Raw genomic sequence first — 20,000 nt, 5'->3', positions numbered from 1 at the left:
TCCACAATACGCTGTAGGTCCCGTTGCTAAGTAACCAATTGGTTCTTAGCCCCGTAAAATAAGTCTAATCCTTCGGGCCAGCCCTAGGTGAGCTGTTAATCAGCTCAGTGGTCTGGTAAAACTAAGGTATACTTAACCTAACTAGAGTGATGACTCACTTCGGTCAGCCGATAGTTCCTCATTGGACAGGTCGGTATCGTTCTCGGATAGCACTCTGCTGGGCCGGCGTTCGAGTCTCCGGCCGGCCAATGAAGAATTAGAGGAATTTATTTCTGGTGATAGAAATTCATTTCACGGTATAATGTGGTTCGGATTCCACAATAAGCTGTAGGTCCCGTTGCTAGGTAACCAATTGGTTCTCAGCCACGTAAAATAAGTCTAATCCTTCGGGCCAGCCCTAGGAGAGCTGTTAATCAGCTCAGTGGTCTGGTTACACTAAGGTATACTTAACTTGTTCAGTCGATGAGATGGTATTATGGGACCCTCGACTGATCCAGGAACAGGATGAGGAAAGTGACGGTACAGTAATGTTTACTTACAAATCCAGCATGACTCTGATCATTTGTCGACTGTTGTGGGTTTCTGTTGATAGAAAGAGAAAGAAATTATAAATACAACGGACGTCAATAACCTTTGTCCCGTCAAAATCAACACCATCATATAACATCTGAAAACGGAAGGGTCTCGGCGAGCAAATTCGTTTCAGGGTGAAACCATTCATACGGTATTCATATGAAGCTTACTCTCTCTCTCTCTCTCTCTCTCTCTCTTCTCTCTCTCTCTCTCTCTCTCTCTCTCTCTCTCTCTCGAGCAGAGGGTTATGTTTTGATCAGATACTGATGTTAAGCAAGATGTTGAGAGTAAGAGAATGTCCCCACTTGGCAAGACATTACATCCCGGACGGAAATACCCTCTCACTTTCAACTAAAGATGAATAATATTTACCTTGCAAACATAAAGGAGAGAGAGAGAGAGAGAGAGAGAGAGAGAGAGAGAGAGAGAGAGAGAGAGAGAGAGAGAGAGTTTGCTTAACCATCTAAAGTTAATTTTCACAATCAAAAAGTGGCATATTACTTACAATTGCGCTAATGGCGTAATTCTACTGCTCACTTCTGTTCTGCTTAAATTACAGACCTACGAGTTTTCTTTGCATTAGACAGAATTTAGATTTTGTGTAAGTCTTGTTTTAATGAAAAATTTCCAGAGCCAAATGTCATTATCATATGTATTTGCCCTGTAAAAGACTTGAGGATAATTGAGGAATTGATGTAGTTTCTTCTGATATCACTCATTGACAACTAATCTTTCGTAACAAATTACAGTTAATTACGCACAGCACTTGTTATCTTAAATACAGAAATTAAGAGAACATGCACGCAAAGAAAGCTTTGGAAAGTCTGAGTTTTAAAGGTCACCGGATACGTGAGACAATAACTGTCACCAAAATCTTTCATTTTTATCGTAGCATTATGTTAATTTTATCTCACACACACAAACACACATATATATATGTATGTGTATATATATTTATATGTATGTATATTTATTTATGTATATGTGTAAGTGTGAATATATCTGCAGAACATGAGGCAGACTGGCCTAAACTGTAAATCCTAAATAGGCCTTTCTCGTCAGAGGATCTCTCGAAAGTGTCCTGCAACTACGAGAATGAGTATTTCTGCCGCAGTTTCTTTCTCTTCTGAATTATAAGTCACACTTAAGTGTACACACACACTTATATACTTTTACGTCGATATTTCGTTTCATCTGCAAGCGTTTTTCCTTTAAGGGGTTAGTTCCAAAGGTTATTAACACACACATACACACACACACACACACACACATATATATATATATATATATATATATATATATATATATATATATATATATATATATATATATATATATATATATATATATATATATATATATATATATATATATATATATATATATATATTATATATATATGATTATGAAAAGAATTCTTCCTGTTGCAAGACCTAAAAAGAGATTCATCAGCTTGCATCGTAGTATCCTATTTTTGGTCAGGGACAAAAATGCCTGCATTCAAAACAAGACTAAGTTTTGGGACTGTCCTGATATGAAATCTTAATGGCTTTAATTTTCTAATGACACTGTATGGTATTTCATGATCGTTTTAAAATAAGACACCAAAATATTTCCTATAAACTTTCTTAATTCTACTTTCTTTGCATCATTTTTTTTTATAATTTCTCACAGATTTTTCGCCTTTCCTTTTCACATTTACGTAAAAATAAAAGTTTACTTATTTCTAGAGCTGAGCCCGTGCCATTTCAATTAATTTTTTGTAGCTTTGCATTCTCTTTTCAATCTTTTCTTCTTGTTCATCCTTTTCATGCGTTAACTCGACTTCCACCCTCACATCCCCTATCCACGTAGCCCTTGCAAACCTCCCCACCCCCTCAAAAAACAAAAGAAAAAAAGAAATAAACACGGTGAAACCGATTCGAACACCAACAAGTGGACCAACGACGAGTCCAAGACTTTGTCCACTGACTTTCGAATCCTGACTTACAGGTGACACCGGGTACAGGTGCAGCTCCAGTTCATTGGTCATTCCTGTCTGTTATGGAACGTACAGGGCGTCATTCTTCTTCTTCTTCTTTCGATGAGAAATGAGGCCAAGACTCCTGATGCAAACCAATTAATTGATTTTATCTCAGCATCTCTTTCTCCAACTCTGCTTGGTGTCCAAGTTTCTAAGCGTGTCTGTTTGTAATATTGCTAGTGTGCTTTTTTAATGTTTCGTCTCTTTGTCTCTCTGGTTTGTGTATGTGTGTGTTTGGGTGTATGTGCTTGAATGCTTCCAGCTATACTCTTAGGTCTTCACTTTGAGTGAAAATCATAAAGTAAGTCCTGTGAAATCCCTCCCTTATGCTGTAGTAAGAATCCCCACAACCGTTGTGTAAATTCTAATGTTTTGTTGTGTTACTTAAGAAAAAAAATGTTTGAGAAAACTAGGGGATTGTTTAAATAGCAATGAAACAAGAGATTTTTTGTTGTTGTAAACACTAAGCATGCGAGATTAGTGAAAAAGGTTACTGTTCTTAGACTAAATGGAAATAACTGAACTTGATTCGTACGTGATTTCTGGGTAATTTGATAGAATCTGAAGGTGTGAGTTACAACTATATTTTGCGTATGAATTATACCGCTCCATAGCTATTCAGAGAGAGAGAGAGAGAGAGAGAGAGAGAGAGAGAGAGAGAGAGAGAGAGAGAGAGAGAGACAGAGACAGAGACAGAGAGAGAGAGATTATTTAACAGGATCTAAAGATAGACAATTCTAAAATCCCTGTATGGACTGCACAGAGGAATACCTAAACACAACACACACACACACACACACACACACACACACACACATATATATATATATATATATATATATAGAGATAGAGAGAGAGAGAGAGAGAGAGAGAGAGAGAGAGAGAGAGAGGTGGATGGATGCTTGGATGGATGAGGGCAAGAATAGGGACCATCCCATTCACGTCTTCAGACAGTCCTATGATTAAGCATATTTCCAACGATATGTTACATAAAGCTCTCATTTGTTTGAGGCAACATTCTTTGAAGCTTGGCGAACCATGCAATGGCAAATGAAATAAAAATGTCATTCGAAGATTCCTCGAAGCTACAAACAAATTTTGAGAAAAACGTCGGTGGCATAGAAAGGAAATTGCCTTCAATAATAGTGATCTCAACTTCGTATGAAAGAAATGACAGGGAAAGAAATGCATACGTAATGATCTATGCCTTCAGGCACGGATGTTACTGTACAACTTTCAAAAATTTTTCTGCTTATTCTTTCTTAGTTCATGGAGCTGTAGAACCTTTTGAGAAGAATTCGGGCCAATCGTTTTTACCAGTTTTTCACAAAAATCTTGAAATATGTGTTTAAACTAAGAAAAAAAAACCACAAAACTCCATTGATAACAGTAGGCTATATTAGGACAAGTAAATAAAAAAAACTTCCTTGACCTACTGAACCTTTGGAATTATGTCGAAATGGATCGACTGACTGAATAAAAAAACCTTATTGAACAGCTCAGTGCTAGATTAAAATGGTCTGAAGGAAGAAAACTAAAACCTGCCGTTTAAGCAAAAAAAACAAGATGTAAGCAACAGCGGAGAGTTGAGAATCATATGATGTTATTTATAAAACGAGGCCAGGAATAATTTCCTTGTGTGATAAACTAGCAATAAACACAGAGTAAGTAGTACTTGCTGAACAGCGTCCTACTCGAAGCTCCTACGACTTACCTTTCCTTAACTTTAGCTGAGATTTCATTCATGAGGGGCGTCAGGTGTTTGCATCACTTTCTAACGTGTTTACTACATCCTCCTGGCTAAGATTTTCCCTTCTCTCTCTCTCTCTCTCTCTCTCTCTCTCTCTCTCTCTCTCTCAACGTAAGAGTTTACGTTTCCTTGTTTGGTTTTTGATTGTCAAAATGTCAAAGAAATGAAGCAGAGATGGATTTTCTAACAAGGCAGAGAAAGAGTATACAGTGTTATCCAGTTTCAATTGACCCCTAAGTTCCTGGAAGCGTCAGTTTTCAATGCAATTATGCTACAATAGTGAAGTCGAATATGGCTGCCTCTGATACACTACCAAGGTTTTCTTTTGGGCTTCCTAAATAATGAACTCCCGTACCTGGTACACATGAGTGTGGGCTTGTCAGGTTACTCCACGAAGTAACAACTATCATGTAATTTGAATTGATTTCCCTTGTCACCATAAACAGTTCTTTTTACTACGCGGTGATTTCACACGATTTGAATGAGAGATAATCGTAATTTATAACTTTGTCTGTTCCTAAATAAATAAAAACAAGTTTTCACAAAACTGTTCTAGTACATTTTGTGTCCGTTAATATTCCAAGGGTTTTCCAGCATGCGAAAGCCGAACCTATTTCTTATTTATTAGTAAATAAAATTCTAAAATTTCGTAAAACTATGCAAGTTCTTTGTATGAAGCCAGTAGCTATTTCAAGAATTTTCTTGTAGGTGAAAGCTATGCTAGACACTAGTTCCTCCTCCATAAATAAAATTACGAATTTTTTCAAAGTTGTATGAGTACTTCTCAAAACCCCCCAACAAATGTTCCAAGGTCCTTTTTTCGTGGCGGGTGAAAGCATCAGGAGGACCAACTCTCAGTCCATTTCGTTCTAAGGCTGACGGGTCTTATTACCTAACTTCTTACTTTTTTCCCCTCTCAAAGAGCAAAGGTCAATTGCCCACTTACTCTCCCATTCTGTAAGAAAAATGCGTAATCGACATTCATCAAGTTGGAAGACTCTGAAAAGCCTTCTCTTTATTCTGAAGCTCATTGAAATTTTATTTCTTGTCCTTCTCCGGAAATCCTTGAATCTTTTTTTTAATTGTTTTGCTTCTGAAGTTCCCTTCACCGTTAAATCTTTTTCTTCTTCTTCATCTTCCTCATCGAGTTTTCATATCCCATACTATGTTTCATCAAATAACATTAAATTTCTTGCATGCATTACGCAGTCTTGAAATCGTCTATAGTCTTCAGTTCATTTCATCTGCCACATGTTAAAATGACCTGAAACAAATGAACACGCGAAAGAACTTTTTTTTTTTTGGTTTATGACGACCAAATTTCCGGAATCGTGCAGCTACGTATGTTTAGAATTAATAAAATTCTTTCGGAGAAAAATAAAAAACTATCTTGATGATAAATTATACAATAAGTTATATTCTAAAGAAATCAAATTAAAATACCCATGGCAGTTATGAGAAAGTAAACGAAACAAAAAATACTGCATCATATTAACAGTTTCAGGCAGTGAACAAAAGCTACATTCCAAATTCTAATCTTAGACGAGTAAATGGAACTACTTTCACCAACAGTAATCACAAGTAAATAAAAGGACACTGTCTCGGATATGTTTACCTTAAATTAACAGATCACAGTAAAAATGCTATGATAACCTGGACTGATTACAACATAGTAATCTCCAAGTAATCCTCACAGTCAATCCATGTAAATCCTGCCTATCTTTTCGACAAAAGTAATCTAACTTAAAGTGGCCAACTGAAAATAAACCACGGCGAAATTACACGAAGTACTCCCTACAGATCACAACTAGACCACTTTACCCAAAGTCCAATTTCATTTGATAATTCTATCAGTAACAAATAATCTGATATCCTCAAAGGGATTCTGTTCGAACGGCCTCGTAATTCTACTCTTTTATGCTTCCAAGCCGTAGGCCTAAGAAACCAATACGGTTCCCGTTATCTTCGTTTGAGGTTTCTTCGAGAATTCTGATACGCCATGATCCATTATAGCCCTCATTTTCTCTTGAGACTGAGACACCTGGCACACTTTCTTCGTCATTAGTACTAGTTATCCGGCATGAAGGGAAAGTCTCTTGGTAATTAAGGATGAATATCTTATGTCATTAATTAGGCGTGATACTCCTGTAGTGGATTCACGAAATCGGGCGGGTATTCAAAAGCTTCTTCGATGTGTTTAATATGCGAAAATAAAAGTAATCAATGCAGCATCATGTAATACAATCTCTTTTTTAGGATTTTTATTCGGCTGTTTTCAGAGTAAAAAAGAAATAAATGGAGATAATCTGGACACGTTGATACTGCCTGCTTTTGGTCAAGAAGACAAAAAACTTAGAACATGGATATTACATTGTTATTATGAAATTCAACAGAGGTTGGAAAATGTTAGTGTTTTTAATGGTGGATGATTTACTTATATTAAAGTCATGTTAATCATCCTTTATAATGTTTCCATGTTCAGTCCTTGTCATACGAACGTTTGTAGATAATCAATCCAACATGAGGACATGTTTCATTATACCTCTCGCGTTACAGATGTTTTTGTTCATTTCAAAGACAAAGAAGCAGCTCCTCGCCGTAGTTTACAGGTATCAAAGATGTTATTTTCAATGTTCAGAAGAAAGCACAGTATTATTCCTGTATACAGGAAGACGTGCTTGTGCGTATCTAGCCAGTGGAGAGAACCTACCCGATATTTAGTTTGGCAGTTTCAAGACCAGTTTTTAAGCTTCTTTCACTCTGAAGTTTTGAGCTATTTTTCCCCCTCGAGTTTTACTGTTAAAAAACTTGAACTTTTCGTAAGTGACATATTTCATTTTTGTAGCAGAGCTTCAGAATTTGACAGTCTCATTTTCTCCGTGAAAAGTAAAATCATGCTGGTGAAACTTATTCTGAGGAAATTATTTTCATTTGGGTGAAACTGTTTCAGCTGCGTCATCTAAAGAAACAAGGGAAAACATTTAGGCTATGGCAATATGTCAGCGATTTTGACACAAGCGCATGCGGACGCACACACACAACACACACACACACACACACACACACACACACATATATATATATATATATATATATATATATATATATATATATATATATATATATATATATATATATATATATATATATATATATATATATATGCTTGTCTGTAATCGAAAAACCGCCGGTATAGCGATGGTTTTTTCCTTAACCGAAGTAATTTCAACCCATCAGAAATAATGATCTTGTTCGGAGAACTTGCTACCAGCTGATAAATACAGTGCTATAATCAGGATTAGAGAACAATCCTTGTTTCCCCAAAGTATATAAAGCCAGGAAAGAATTTTTTCGGGTGATGAATTAAAATACAGTCAGTGTAGTACCCTTCATGTCGATTGTAAACATTCCTCAGTTATTTCTCAGTGTGGATGACATGACTCGCGTCTTCATTTTCCCACGAAAGGTGTAACAGTGAACATTCCCTCACTTGGTGAGAATTGTAGCAGTCTTATTACCTGAAGCAATTTCTTTCCTTTCCATCCGCCTGATATATAGAAACGTGATTAAGTAATGAAATATTTTATTAACATCATGTCGTTTTCTTATTAGGACACGAGTACCCTAAAAAGTTTTAATGGTGTTAGGTATTTTTTTTATCTTTTCATTGACAGTACATCTTGAAAGATATATATATATACATATATATATATATATATATATATATATATATATATATATATATATATATATACATAATATTTATATATATATATATATATATATATAAAATGTATATGTATATATATTTCAGGAATATCCGAACTTACCGTTTCTTTCTATACATGCGTGATTGTTTCACTATGAATAATATGCATAAGGTTTTGTATGCTTCTTCAACAGCATGTAGTTGTGTCTGTGTTGATGTAATATATATCATCCTAAATACAAATAAGAAATCTTTGAACATATCACATAGACAGTATAAAGGCACAGTATTGCGTAATTATGACGGTTATGAAACCTTATGACTAAATGGAAATAAACAATGAAAATACAATTATGGAATTATGAGCTGATTGTCAGCTCTTTCCAAAAGAGTTTATTCACCCTAGTAGATCTATCAAATAGTTCCGTCACGCAACTATGACATCATCCGCGTCAGAGTCGCTCTTGGTGCAATGTCATGTAACGGAGACCGAAAGTCCGCCCCCCAACCTCCTGCAATTGCTCTCTGCATGCAATGAGTAATTACTGCAGGGGAGATTTACTTGCTCATTGAAAAATGAGATCTTTCCTGGACACTGATCCCCAAGGGTTTTAAGCCGGTATGCATCCCACCTTTGCAGCGTGTTGAGTACAAGCCCGTTGGGGATGACCGTAAAAACATAAACAAAAGACTGTAAATATCATAAAGATAGTGACCCCAAACAAATGTTAGTCCTTGATAATGACCCCCGAAAACCCTTGGGGGTCACTATCTAGGAGAGATCCGAAAAATGCTCCGAGAAACGACGTCATTTTTCAGAATCCTGCCGAGTTGTTCATTTCGCTGCCCTTATTTGTTTAATATTACAGTGAATTTCAATGCTTTTACTCTTTAATAATAAAGGTAATATCAGTACCTTCACTTGCTAATATATTCATTTATCCCTTATAACATTTTTAGACGTTTGCTTTAACTGTCCGCTTGTGAAGGCTGAGTAGGACGGTTGCCAGTAAGTTCTAATAATTTCATAAATAAGTATTTCAAGTTTTCACTGAATGTCAGTGGAATTATAGAAAAGGAATTAGTGAGTATCTTAGTAATTTTTAATTTTTGTTGTTGTTCTCTGTTACCTTTTCTATCGCCGTTTTTCTTTTCATTTGCCTCACCTTCGTTACCTACACATTTCAACCCATCGTCTCCTTCACATTCTTGTCTTCTCTTTTTTTTTCTTCTTCAGCTTTTTCCCTTTGAACCAAAATAAACTTCCTCAAGTCTTGATTTCACTTAACTCTTTTTCCTTTTCTTTTTTTTTCAAATACATCACGACGTCGAAACCTGCTGCCAGGAAAAAGAAATGAAAATAGTTACTGCGCCTTGAATCCAACCAGTCATTGTCTTGGGTTGTTTTCTCCTGCAGATCTCCATTGTGCATTCATTCGTGTTTGAGTTTTCTTAAGCTTTCTCCCGTCCTCCACTCCACAGACACTTGAAAGAGAAGAAGAAGAAGAAGAAGAAGAAGAAGAAGAAGAAGAAGAAGAAGAAGAAGAAGAAGAAGAAGAAGAAGAAAAATCCAACACCTAGAAGGAAAGTAAAAAAAAAAAAAGGTCTGTATCATGTCTGGGGAGATGAAAAATCTCAAAATGAAATAAAAGAAGAAGAAGAAGAAGAAGAAGAAGAAGAAGAAGAAGAAGAAGAAGAAGAAGAAGAAGAAGGAAGAGGAGAGGAGGAGGAGGAGGAGGAGGAAGGAGGAGGAAGGAGGAGGACCCAGAGGGAAAGTAAAAAAAAAGAGGTCTGTATTATGTTTGGGAGATAAAAAATCTCGAAATGAAATAAACTACCTGTATTTAGCCAGTAAATGAATTTATTTTAATGCATGCATATGTGCGCAAACGTGAGCTTCCTTCCACATGCGAACTGATAGTATGCATGCATAGCACCATATACACTAGTTTGTGAATATTTGCAGGCGTACAGAGAAATTTTTAAGTAGGAGGTTTAAGTTCACAGCGTATTTGAGTTTCAAGATTACTTAAATTACTCAAATTTTGACAAATCAAGAGATATTGAGACAAATTTATTATTATTATTATTATTATTATTATTATTATTATTATTATTATTATTATTATTATAAGATTATTATTCATTAATAAGTTTATTAGAACAGAATGTTAAAAAATAGCAAAAAAGAAGAAATTATTCAAATAAAAATAAATCCAAGAACAGAATGTCCCATATGTGAAAAAAACGAGAGCAAAAAAGAAGAAATTATTCAGACTTTAAAAAGAGAGAGAGAGAGAGAGAGTTGGAGGCCAAATGAGATAATTGCCCTTTCAAGTGAATGCAGTCTGTGTGGATCTTATCTGTTGCATCAGTTGTTGAATGCCTCGCATCTACTCGTCCTTGAAGTCACAGTAGTTTAGTCGACCTTTCTGCCGCAAAGAACTTGACTCATAAAAAAAAATATTTCTAATTATGGGTCGAGTTCATTACCATACCTCTTAGATAATCTCCTCAACTTCCCTAAGTTTTGGGTTGGAACTTTTGATTTCTACTGACTTGAGTAAAGTCTCTCTCTCTCTCTCTCTCTCTCTCTCTCTCTCTCTCTCTCTCTCTCTCTCTCTCTCTCTCTCTCTTTATTTCTATTTAACAAACTGCTGAAAAGATGCTGATAAGAACAATTCGTTTTACAAATGTATTTGCACACAGTGATCAATACGAAATCAAACAATTGGCACTCTACTTTATGCAATCTTTAAAGAAATATTCTACGTATAAGCTAAAAACAAAATCAGAAAAGATACATGCAGTCAAATTAGTGTTATGAATATCTGACAGAGAAAAAACGTGGTTGCAAACGAAAGCTATAGAACAATTAAACATTTTAATACCACAGGCTTCTTAGAGGAGCAACGTACTAATAACTTTATTATTTGAGAAGGCTTTCCACGAGGTAGAGTTGCTGCAAAAGTTAGAAACCATCAAAGAAGTGAGTGGTGAATCGTAAGACGAGAGCACTTGTTGGAGTTCCCGAGGGAAAAGTCATAAGCGTGCAAATTGAATGTGACAAGACCCTGCTTACTTTCCCCATTATGGAGAGATAGAGAGAAAGACCTTGGAAGGAAATCTGCAGGAATGAATGGAAACTGGCGAGTAATATCCAATTTGCAGACAATGGCGGGATTGTCACATTACTTTCTGTTGGCTGGCGCTATAAATTTTATAGTCATTTGACGCTTACTTAACAGTGATGACTGCAAGTTCGAGTGATTAATAAATGCTGTGCAATGAAATTCTGCAAAATGTGTGAGAAATAAGATTACAGGGGAGAAAGTGTCGGAACTTCTCTAATGTCTTCACTTGCACCTACATTTATGTCAACACCTAAAGTTATGAAATGATAGCTCGGGCTAACATGAAAAGAAACATCAAATTCTTATTGAATATATAAAATACAGTTACGAATAACTGCATCAAAAGAAAAGTCAGTTTTAAAAAATACGCCACTTTCAAAGAAAATAAATAATAAAACAACAGAAACTTGCAAGCAAACGAGGTTGATTAAACGTATGCCTTATTTTTAGTACGGTACGAAAATGTTGAAAGTACATTCAACCTGCGGTAAGCAAAATGAAATAAAAGAATCTTTCTAAGATGCTCTAATGCCCCCAAAAAAAAACACACACACATAAGAATTCTGTAATCATACTCAGTGGTCTAAAAGGAGAGATAAGATTAAAAGAAAATGTCCTAGAGGTGAGATGAACCAAGTTGAATATTCCTATAACCTCTTAAAAGTTTTTTTTTTATCTTTCAGCAAACGTTTTCTCTTGAGGAAAGTGTTTTTCCATCTCTGAAGAATGAAAGCAACAATGAAAACAAAAAGACCAACTAAAAATACAAAAAATCCAAGAGCAATTTCGAGTGAAAACTTCTGAAAAGGAAGAACGTGACCTTGCTTTTTGTAAGATATTGTCTTCGCCACCAACAACGAGGTAAAAGTGGCGAAGGCAAGATGGAAGCCGGATGGAGAAAAGAAACTGTGAGCGGAGGTGCACTTTTTTGTGTCCGCCTCATTCTCTCTTTCTCTTTCGAGGGGGTGTAAGGAGGAAGGTAGGTAGGGAGCGCATCCTGCAAGGCGGGCAGAGACTCTGGGGGTCCTAGGCCAGGGGAACGAAGTAGGAGAGGGTAACCCAATGGTGGTCAGAGACTCTGGAGGTCCTAGGGAGGAACGAAGTACGAGAGATGGCGGTGATCCTGCAAGGTGGGCAGAGGCCAGGAGTGGACAAGACAAGACCGGCCGGGTATTTAGAGAGCTGGGCACCTCTTGGGGGTAAAGGGAAAGTGAGAGAAAGTGTGCGTTTGTATGCGAGCGTGTTGGCCCATGCTCGCTTCCCCACTCGCCTGGGAATGTTGAAATACGAGGGGGTTTCGTGCAAGAACGTGTGAGAGATCCGCCATAACTTTTTTTATGAAATGTTCTGTATACGACTGTGCTGTTTTCTACTGTGAAATTACAACTCGCACGCACACTTGCATACACAGAAACGTTTCTCTATGCATATATAAATATCTATATCTGTCTATGAAACCATCTATCTATCTATCTATCTATCTATCTATATACACACACATATATATGTGTGTGTGTGTGTGTGTGTGTGTGTGTATGTATATTAGCATTTGTGATCCACCTCAAGAGCAAAACGTTTCTGTTAGGAATCCCGACCGAATCAGGACCTTTAGGCCCATTACATTTATTCTTATTGCGCTCCCGATGACACAACTAATGAACTATGTATCTTACAATTAATCGATTTTGGTACGTTGCACCCAGGTTGTGAAGAACCAACAGGGCCAACAAATTTTCTTAGGAAGACTTCTGAGATGAAATGACACACCACACACACACACATACAGTATATACTATATACAGTATATATATATATGCATATATACATAATATATATATATATATATACATATACATATATATGATATATATATATATATATATATATATATATATATATATATATATATATATATATATATATATATATATATATATATATAGAGAGAGAGAGAGAGAGAGAGAGAGAGAGAGAGAGAGAGAGAGAGAGAGAGAGAGAGAGAGAGAGAGAGAGAGAGAGAGTATGCCGGTACGAATATCACTTGAAAGTATTCCTAATTATCCAGGAGGCGGAAGTTGTTCGATCGAAAGTTAGGTTTCATAGCTTTTTATGACTCTTTCCGGTCGTTCACCTTGACACGTTAGTACACAAAAGGAGGGAAAAGTCTCTCTCTCTCTCTCTCTCTCTCTCTCTCTCTCTCTCTTGACATCTTGTAGTGCTAGGAATTTTTATATGTATACATATACATATATGTGTGTGTGTATGTACTGCATACATATGTGTATATACATACACACACACACACACACACACACATATATATATATATATATATATATATATATATATATATATATATATATATATATAATGCTTCATAATGAATTGCAACATCATTATTTTCAAAAGTATAATCTTAGAGGCTTAGCTGCCATTGTATTATTGTTCTGAGAATTATTGCATTCTCTTCTAATCAGATGCATATGCATTTATTGTTCTTTCGATTATGAACCTCACATATTTTTTAAATACTTTACTTCTGATGACATATTGCATAACACCTTTCCCCTTGCCTATTCAAGAAAGAAAGAAAAGAGTCGAGTGAAAGGAAATTTAACCCCCTCATCAGCGGAAATGCATTGCTGGTTGTCTAGTTGCAACATTCCAGAGTCGCAGGGGATCCCCAGGAGTATGAAGATGAAAAGAAGAAGAAGAAGAAGAAGAAGAAGAAGAAGAAGAAGAAGAAGAAGAAGAAGAAGAAGTAAGAGAGATCAACAATGCTGCTGACCCCTATTAGAGAATCCAGGCGGTGAGGAGGCCGTACTGGGTTACAGCTGCTGACGTATGTCGAACTTACCTAGGTGGTTTGTTTTTCGTTTCTATTTCGTCTTTTTTTTTTTATTTATTACATTTTTCTCGCGTTAAAATGGAGAAAATATAGATCGAATTTTCATTTTATCCACTTTCAGAGCGAGAGGAATTTTGTCGTTGCGGGAAGAAAGAGAAGAGAGAGAAAAAAAGTTTCTTCCTATATGATAGCTCGTTTTAAGAAGCCAGTCACTTGATACAGAAACAAGATTCCTGATCAGTCTTCTTGCTTGTCATATTATGGTCAACGAAGCTTATTAAGATAAATAATCGAGAACCGAGGAGAGGTCAATCCCCTCTGTCTGTTATGATGCACAAAGCAGCATTTCATATCTAGGCCACTAGGTTGATTTGTAATCGAATCCCTGAGTTGACGGCTGATGAAGAGCCAATGTTTTGCAAGTCAAGTTTGTCCTGTTCGGTTGTGGCTCATTGAGTATTTTAGGCGAGTTTTCGGATCACAATATCCAGACGATGGATCAATCCGTTTAACTTTTTTTTCTATCAAGTTTTGCATTGCACAACTCATAAACATCCCATTCACGATTTGAACAGAATATAGCATTTAGACACAAGGCCAAGCGCTGGGACCTATAAAGTCATTTAGTGTTGGAATGGAGATTGACAGTAAAAAGGTTTGAAAGGTGTAACAGGAGGAAAACCTCTCAGTTGCACCTATAAAGTCATTTAGTGTTGGAATGGAGATTGACAGTAAAAAGGTTTGAAAGGTGTAACAGGAGGGAAACCTCTCAGTTGCACTTACTGTATATATATATATATATATATATATATATATATATATATATATATATATATATATATATATATATATATATATATATATATATATATATATATATATATATATATATATATATATATATATATATATATAGAGAGAGAGAGAGAGAGAGAGACAATTTACATTACATATATTTGTATTCCATATACGTAAGAGCCGTTGCTTTTCACTATGAATCAATTGTTAGGAGAGGGTGGAAAGTAAGATGGAGAATGAGAATATGAGATACAGTAAAAGGAATGAAAGGGGTTGCAGCTAGGGAACGAAGGGACGCTGCAAAGAACCTTAAGTAATGACTACAGTGCACCGCATGAGGTGCACTGACTGTGCTACCCCCCTACGGGGCATTAACATCTATCAAGCACTTAGATGTCGTTTTCTTTTCTCCGTTTTGTTTTCTTTTACGCACCGGAACTATTTTTGGAGTAATAATGATAATAATGACAATAATAATTATCTGAATGGTATGGCACTTTCATCAGCCCAGTTAACCAACCCTGAGGCTGGTCAGTATTTGCATGGACAAAGATTAAAGCGCATCTCACAGTTGCCTGTTATAGTAAAAATACTGCACTCAATCCGTTTTAGCGTTTAGAAATGCCAATTTCGCAAAGATAAATTTAAAAAGAAACAGAATTACCTTTTTACTGTTTCCTTCGTTAATTTCTAGTTCTCTCTCTCTCTCTCTCTCTCTCTCTCTCTCTCTCTCTCTCTCTCTCTCTCTCTCTCTCTCTCTCGTCCACACACGAACGTGACACCCACGAAAGCACATTCACACATATCACTCACTGTGCAGAAGTTTAGGGAAATGTTAGGTAAAAGGGAATAACAATAAAAGAAAATGTTCAAAATTCTTGCATTATTTCCCTGAGACAAACGAGATGGTGCTCCTAGATGAGCTCTTTTAAATCATGCAACCACATTTTATTACGCTGGTTGCATTTCAAGAAGGCTTTTATTGTAACGAAAGACCAGGAGCTCTCCGGCAATAAACCACACACAAGACTATAAAAAAGAAACGCCTCCATAAACCTTGATCACGCATAGAACGACTCATCATAACGACGCGACATGAAGCGTTGGGTGAAAGTTAATAGGTTGAAATCAACATACCAGTCTGACGAATTAATAATAGGTTGAAATCAACATACCAGTCTGACGAATTAATAATAGGTTGAAATCAACATACCAGTCTGACGAATTAATAATAGGTTGAAATCAACATACCAGTCTGACGAATTAATAAGAGGTTGAAATCACTATACCAGTCTGACGAATTAATGACAGGTTGAAATTAACATACCAGTCTGACGAATTAATAATAGGTTGAAATCAACATACCAGTCTGACGAATTAACAATAGGCTAAAATCAATATACCAGTCTGACGAATAATAATAGGTTGAAATCCACATACCAGTCTGACGAATCAATAATACGTTGAAATCAACATACCAGTCTGACGAATTAATAATAGGTTGAAATCAACATACCAGTCTGACGAATTAATAAGAGGTTGAAATCACTATACCAGTCTGACGAATTAATGACAGGTTGAAATTAACATACCAGTCTGACGAATTAATAATAGGTTGAAATCAACATACCAGTCTGACGAATTAACAATAGGCTGAAATCAACATACCAGTCTGACGAATAATAATAGGTTGAAATCCACATACCAGTCTGACGAATCAATAATAGGTTGAAATCAACATACCAGTCTGACAAATTAATAATAGGTTGAAATCAACATACCAGTCTGACGAATTAATAATAGGTTGAAATCAACATACCAGTCTGACGAATTAATAATAGGTTGAAATCAACATACCAGTCTGACGAATTAATAACTGGTTGAAATCAACATACCAGTCTGACGAATTGATAACAGGTTGAAATCAATATACCAGTCTGACGACTTAATAATAGGTTGAAATCAACATACCAGTCTGATGAATTAATAATTGGGTGAAATCAACATACCAGTCTGACGAATCAATAATAGGTTGAAATCAACATACCAGTCTGGCGAATTAATAATAGGTTGAAATCAACATAACAGTCTGACGAATTAATAATAGGTTGAAATCAACATACCAGTCTGACGAATTAATTTTTTGAGATAAAAAAGATTTCGTAAAAATATACAAAATTGAGAAGAAAATATGGTTTGTTAAAGATTGATGAAAGAAACTAATAAATATCCACTTAATCCGTTTGAAGTAAAGAATCAAGTATCTTACGAGAAACAAAGAATTATTTTTGCAATGTGAAAAATTTCACGAAAATTCAAAAACTGAGAAAATGTGGTTTGTTGAAGATTAATGACAGAAACTAATAAATATCAACTTGATCCGTTTGAAGTAGAGGATCAAGTATCTTACGAGAAACAAAGACGCATTTATTATTTTTGTTGCAAATAAAAAAGATTTCATACATAAATGCAAAATAGAAAAAATGTGGTTCGTGAATGACTGCTGAAAGAAACTAATAACAGCACGATCCGCTGGAAGTAAAGGATCAAGTATCTTAGGAGAAACAAAGAATTATTTATCATTTTTGTTGCAAAAACAAATGTTTTCCTGAAAATATGCAAAACTGAGAAAAATAGATTGCTGAAAGAAACTGATCAATATGAACGCAATTTTCAAAACATTTCATTCTGGTTCGTCCAGTATCAACGGTGGTTCAGAAAATACAACCAGGTTAATTTTTAGTCTCAACAAGTAAAAAACTGCGCCGAAGTTTCTTCGGCGCAATCGAGTTTTCTGTACAGCCGCTACAGCTTATAATCAAGGCCACCGAAAATAGATCTATCTTTCGGTGGTCTCGGTATAATACTGTATGGGCCGCGGCCCATTATACTTTAAACACGGCTCGGTGGTGGGCTATCCTATATAATTGCCAGAAGCACGATTATGGCTAACTTTAACCTTAAATAAAATAAAAACTGCTGAGGCTAGAGGACTGCAATTTGGTATGTTTGATGATTGGAGGGTGGATGATCAACATACCAATTTGCAGCCTTCTAGCCTCAGTAGTTTTAAGATCTGAGGACGGACAGAAAAAAGTGCGGACAGACAGACAAAGCCGGCACAACAGTTTCCTTTTCAGAAAACTAAAAGGTATCATTTCTCGTTGATGCTCCGATCCTAACATGATTACGACACAAAAAAAAAAAAAAAAATTAACCAAATTTTTGTTATAACTTATGTTCGGTGCACGAGAAAAACAAAATCCATAAAATCAGCTCAGGGTGAAAATGTTAAAAATATACATGTGTCTGGGGAAGCCACTTTTGAGAGGTCGGGGGATACTCATAAAAATGCCTTATGAATTGAAGATGAGAGTTTCAGGTCTTCTCTTATAATAATTAAGTCCCAAATCGGGAAGATGCAAATGAAATTAAGGAACATTTCTGCAGATTCTATACATGAAATTTATAGAACCTTTTATTTTTAGTTACAGAACCTGTTTGTTCTTATTAATTTATATACAACGTTTTAATTTACTTATTTATTTCCCCTTTTATTTTTTCAGGGTACTCAATGGCTTCGAATGATCAACAGCACTTATCAGTTCCCCCGACATCTTTACGGAATCGTCCGTTCTTGATCACAATGAGGAAGAAACCTACACCATTCACCGATGTTCCCAAGTTTCTTTGTCTGGGGTGGGGAGGGGTGGTAGAGGGGCCCTTGCATAGAAAACAAGACCGCCAATTTTGAGCCATTTCCCAGATTTCCTAGCAACTAGCGTTTTTTCCCTTGACCTATCAGCGACGATTACGTTGTCTATTCATGCATTAGCCCAAATACGCAAATGGCGTTTCGGTATTAGTCAACTCGATAGCATGACAGATTACAGCAGCGGTTGTAAACGTAGTAATACTGTTGTAGTGGTAGTGTAGTAGTATTTTCACGGATGTGCTACTGCATATAGCAAGAAGGAAAGTTATCCTATCTATCTATCTATCTATCTATCTATCTGTTTGTCTATCTATATATATATATATATATATATATATATAGATATAGATATAGATATAGATATATATATATATATACATATACATATATATACTGTATATGTACACACACACACATATAATATATATACATATATATAGTTCCTCATTGGACGAGTTGGTATCGTTCTCGGCTAGCACTCTGCTGGGCCCGCGCTCGATTCTCCGACCGGCCAATGAAGAAATTTATTTCTGGTGAAAGGAATTCATTTCTCGTTATAATGTGGGTCGGATTCCACAATAAGCTGTAGGTCCCGTTGCTAGGTAACCAATTAGTTCTTAGCCACATAAAATAACTCTAATCCTTAGAATCAGCCCTAGGAGAGCTGTTAATTAGCTCAGTGGTCTGGTTAAACTAAGGTATACTCAACTTATATATATATATATATATACACATATATATATTCGTTTATATATTATATATATACATATCACGCTATCATCAATCACTTTCCGTTATTTATTTTCGTCAGTTTTGTCTTTTTCTCTCCCTTCTAACGAAAAATAAAAATAGAGCACAAAGATATTTTCGTCAACTCTTCCAATGATAACTGGAGTTTTCGCTTAAGTAATATTTCGCATTCATTTATCATACACGTATAGCTCTCATTTTGGCTTAATGGTAACATTTCATCAATGTTAAGTAAGGTAACATCTTATGAAATACGATGCAGAAATAAATTTAAGTTCGTTTATAAGATTTACACCTTAATGTAGCAAACATTCTATTGAAAATTTAGAATTACAACATTTTATTTTTTTCGAATAATAATTTGTTTCTTCTTTGATAAGGTTAAGAATTTTAGAGCAAGAGGGAAAATTGCCTGTTTTCATTTTCATCTTTCTTTCCATATCATCTTTCGACTCTTTCTAATCCTCACATTAACCTTTCCTTCTCCTTCCTTCTCGTGTGCTTCCTCCTGATTTAGTTTTTCCTCATTTCTTTTCCTCTTTCACCGGTTTTTTACTTTTTTATTTATCAGTGTCATATATCTCCAATGCCTTTCCGATCTTCTCTTGTTTAGAAAGTTGATGAGACATTAGAGAATTATCTTTACGAGATCTTGACAATCATTACACAGAAATGCTCGCTCAGAGGTCCCATATTTAGG

At 35.6% G+C, this 20,000-nt stretch overlaps 1 protein-coding gene across 1 annotated transcript in view; it reads right to left on the bottom strand.

Annotated features, from left to right (window-relative positions):
* The window catches only part of LOC136839346 (uncharacterized), a 54,860-nt gene that overhangs the window by 13,058 nt on the left and 21,802 nt on the right, over positions 1-20,000 (bottom strand). The window contains exon 3 of the mRNA XM_067105239.1: positions 540-582. The gene's annotated coding sequence lies outside the window, so the exon portion shown is untranslated. The remainder of the gene's footprint in view (positions 1-539; positions 583-20,000) is intronic.

This window comes from Macrobrachium rosenbergii, chromosome 6 (genome assembly GCF_040412425.1).
Source record: "Macrobrachium rosenbergii isolate ZJJX-2024 chromosome 6, ASM4041242v1, whole genome shotgun sequence".
In the NCBI taxonomy this organism is placed as follows: domain Eukaryota; kingdom Metazoa; phylum Arthropoda; class Malacostraca; order Decapoda; family Palaemonidae; genus Macrobrachium; species Macrobrachium rosenbergii.
Note: the sequence above shows the minus strand (reverse complement) of the source record. Positions and strands in the feature narration are given on the sequence as shown.